This window comes from Cetorhinus maximus, unplaced genomic scaffold (assembly GCF_964194155.1).
Source record: "Cetorhinus maximus unplaced genomic scaffold, sCetMax3.hap1.1 HAP1_SCAFFOLD_4700, whole genome shotgun sequence".
Classification (NCBI taxonomy): Eukaryota; Metazoa; Chordata; class Chondrichthyes; order Lamniformes; family Cetorhinidae; genus Cetorhinus; species Cetorhinus maximus.
The window spans coordinates 2,501-6,445 of record NW_027600601.1 but is presented as its reverse complement, the minus strand read 5'-3'; the positions used below and the strand labels follow the sequence as shown (position 1 = coordinate 6,445).

General features: G+C 53.4%; 1 long non-coding RNA gene across 1 annotated transcript; it reads right to left on the bottom strand.

Annotated features, from left to right (window-relative positions):
* Window positions 1–314: 314 nt before the first annotated feature.
* LOC144678573 (uncharacterized) lies at window positions 315–3,449 on the bottom strand. The gene is made up of 3 exons (XR_013576131.1): window positions 3,320–3,449; window positions 1,718–1,770; window positions 315–379 (listed from the first exon to the last, which is right to left on the bottom strand). It is a non-coding gene; the product is annotated as an uncharacterized LOC144678573 (long non-coding RNA).
* Between the last annotated feature and the right edge of the window lie 496 nt (window positions 3,450–3,945).

Below are 3,945 nucleotides of genomic sequence, written 5' to 3'. Positions count from 1 at the left end.
ATCTCCCCCAATGACAGAGTCTGAACCCTCGGCGAGAGGATGGGGGATTCGCTCTCCGAGACCCTCCCCCAATCTCCCCCTCTTTGAGGCATCCCTCATGCACCGAGCCTCCCCTCACCTGTTGCCCGATAGGGCCCGGGGTGGGGGTGGGTGCCCTCGGGGGTCAAAGCTGGGCCCACCATCCCCCCACTCCATGGGCAGTCAAGCAGCGGGGGAGGTGGGTGGCTACGAGCAGAGGAACTTCAACACTCACCGGCTGGACTTGGCCTGAGAGGAGCGCCCTCTCTGAGGCTGGTGGGGGCAGTAGCGAGGCAGAGGAGGGAGAGGTCTCTCCCCTTGGGTGTAGTCGTTGCTGTTACAGAGAGGCTGGTTCGAGAGCCTGTGGAGGGTGGGGGGTAAGGGAGACACATTAATACAGAGTGAGGAACCAGGAAACAGCTTCCCATCAACCACACACCCAGGACAGGGACAGCACGGGGTTAGATACAGAGTAAAGCTCCCTCTACACCGTCCCCATCAAACACTCCCAGGACAGGTACAGCACGGGGTTAGATACAGAGTAAAGCTCCCTCTACACCATCCCCATCAAACACTCCCAGGACAGGTACAGCACGGGGTTAGATACAGAGTAAAGCTCCCTCTACACTGTCTCCATCAAACACTCCCAGGACAGGTACAGCACGGGGTTAGATACAGAGTAAAGCTCCCTCTACACCGTCCCCATCAAACACTCCCAGGACAGGTACAGCACGGGGTTAGATACAGAGTAAAGCTCCCTCTACACCGTCCCCATCAAACACTCCCAGGACAGGTACAGCACGGGGTTAGATATAGAGTAAAGCTCCCTCTACACTGTCCCCATCAAACACTCCCAGGACAGGTACAGCACGGGGTTAGATACAGAGTAAAGCTCACTCTACACCGTCCCCATCAAACACTCCCAGGAAAGGTACAGCACGGGGTTAGATACAGAGTAAAGCTCCCTCTGCACCATCCCCATCAAACACTCCCAGGAAAGGTACAGCCCGGGGTAAGATACAGAGTAAAGCTCCCTCTACACCGTCCCCATCAAACACTCCCAGGACAGGTACAGCACGGCGTTAGATACAGAGTAAAGCTCCCTCTACACCGTCCCCATCAAACACTCCCAGGACAGGTACAGCACGGGGTTAGATACAGAGTAAAGCTCCCTCTACACTGTCCCCATCAAACACTCCCAGGACAGGTACAGCACAGTGTTAGATACAGAGTAAAGCTCCCTCCACACTGTCCACATCAAACACTCCCAGGACAGGAACAGCACGGGGTTAGATACAGAGCAAAGCTCCCTCTACATTGTGCACATCAAACACTCCCAGGACCGGTACAGCACAGTGTTAGATACAGAGTAAAGCTCCCTCTACACCGTCCCCATCAAACACTCCCAGGACAGGTACAGCACGGGGTTAGATACAGAGTAAAGCTCCCTCTACACCGTCCCCATCAAACACTCCCAGGACAGGTACAGCACAGGGTTAGATACAGAGTAAAGCTCCCTCTACAGTGTCCCCATCAAACACTCCCAGGACCGGTATAGCACAGTGTTAGATACAGAGTAAAGCTCCCTCTACACCGTCCCCATCAAACACTCCCAGGACAGGTACAGCACGGGGTTAGACACAGAGACAGGTTCTGAGTTCTGCCGACATTAGTTTCAGGGTGGATGATGGGAACTCACTGGTTGCTGTGTTCCCTGCACAGAGGGTGTCTCAATCTCCTCAGTGCACGTCTCTGTGAAGAATAAACAGGAACAGAATTAGCAACGGGTTAAAGATATCACAACCGCGATACCGTGAAAGCGGGAGAGAGAGAGAGCCACAAACAGACGGAGTGGGAGAGACAGGAGGAGAGAGAGAGACAGGAAGAGGGAGGGAGAGACGGAGGGGGTGAGAGAAAGAGAAACAGAACTGGAGAGTGTGGGAGGCAAATAGGGAGAGATAGAGAGAGAGACAGATCGAGAGACAGACAGAAGGAAGAGAAAGACCGAGAGGCTGAGACAGAGAGAGAACAGGACAGAGAGAGAGAGAGACAAACAGCGTCAGTGTTAGAGAGGGAGAAGAGAGAGATGAGACAGGGAGAAACAGAGAGAGAGAGAGAGAGAGAGTGAGACAGACAGAGGCAGAGAGGGAACGAGTGAGACAGAGAGAGAGACAGAGAGCGAGCCAGTGACAGAGAGAGCGACAGAGAGAGAGAGATAGGCAGAGATGGGGAGAGAGGCAGAGAAAGCGAGAGAGACAGAAAGATAGGGAAAGAGAGAGACCGAGAACAAGAGAGAGAGGGAGGGAGACAGAGAGAGAGAGTTGGAGAGACAGAGAGGGAGAGTGAGAGAGAGAGACAACGAGATACAGAGAGAGAGAGAGAGAGAGAGAGAGAGAATTAGTCAGTTAGAGAGAGAAGCAATGAGAGAGAGACAGAGCAACAGTTCGAGACAGAGCGAGAGGGAGTTAGAGAGACAAAAGCAGAGCAAGAGAGAGAGAGAGAGAGACCGGGATATAGAGAGAGAGAGAAAGACAGAGGCGAGGGGGAAGGAGAGACAGAGAGAGGGAGAGACAGAGAGAGGGAGAGACAGAGAGAGGGAGAGACAGAGAGAGATGGAGACAGAGAGAGCGAGACAGAGAGAGGGAGACAGAGAGAGAGTGAGACAGAGAGAGGGAGAGGCAGAGAGAGGGAGAGACAGAGAGAGGGAGAGACAGAGAGAGAGGGAGACAGAGAGAGAGGGAGACAGAGAGAGGGAGAGAGAGAGAGAGGGAGACAGAGAGAGGGAGAGACAGAGAGAGAGGGAGACAGAGAGAGGGAGAGGCAGAGAGAGGGAGAGGCAGAGAGAGGGAGAGGCAGAGGGATGGAGAGACAGAGAGAGGGAGAGACAGAGAGAGGGAGAGACAGAGAGAGGGAGGGACAGAGAGAGAGACAGAACGAGAGAGGAAGAGAGACAGAGACAGAGAGACAGAGAGACAGAGACAGACAGAGAGAGAGAGAGAGATGGAGAGAGAGAGACAGAGAGACGGAGCGACAGAGACACAGAGAGAGAGAGAGGGAGAGGGACAGAGACAGAAAGAGAGAGACAGAGAGAGAGAGGGAGAGAGTTAGAGAGACAGAGACAGAGAGAGAGAGACAGAGAGAGAGAGACGGAGCGACAGAGACAGAGTGAGGGAGAGGGACGGAGACATGCAGGGAGAAGAGTGGAGGTTGAGAGACAGTGAAACTGAGGAAAGAGGAATGAGAGAATGTGTCTGTGAATTAATTGTAAGTGATACCCTCCTCGCTACCCCTGCCCCCTTACCCGCCTCCTTGCTCTCTTGTTGAGGCAGACAGCAGTCACTGTGAAGACGATAATAAGGACGACCAGAGAGGAGGCTATTCCAATGATTAAGATCAGAGTATCATTCCCAAATAAAGCGGATGAAGGCTCTAGACAGAAGAGAAAAAATTCAATCAAATTAAAGCACCCTGTCCCCAAACCGAGACAAACAGACAGTGGGGGTGTTTGTTCGGGACGGTGTAGAGGGAGCTTTACTCTGTATCTAACCCCGTGCTGTACCTGTCCTGGGAGTGTTTGATGGGGACGGTGTAGAGGGAGCTTTACTCTGTATCTAACCCCGTGCTGTACCTGTCCTGGGAGTGTTTGATGGGGGACGGTGTAGAGGGAGCTTTACCCTGTATCTAACCCCACGCTGTACCTGTCCTGGGAGTGTTTGATGGGGACAGTGTAGAGGGAGCTTTACTCTGTATCTAACCCCGTGCTGTACCTGTCCTGGGAGTGTTTGATGGGGACAGTGTAGAGGGAGCTTTACTCTGTATCTAACCCCGTGCTGTCCCTGTCCTGGGGGTGTTTGATGGGGACGGTGTAGAGGGAGCTTTACTCTGTATCTAACCCCGTGCTGTACCTGTCCTGGGAGTGTTTGATGG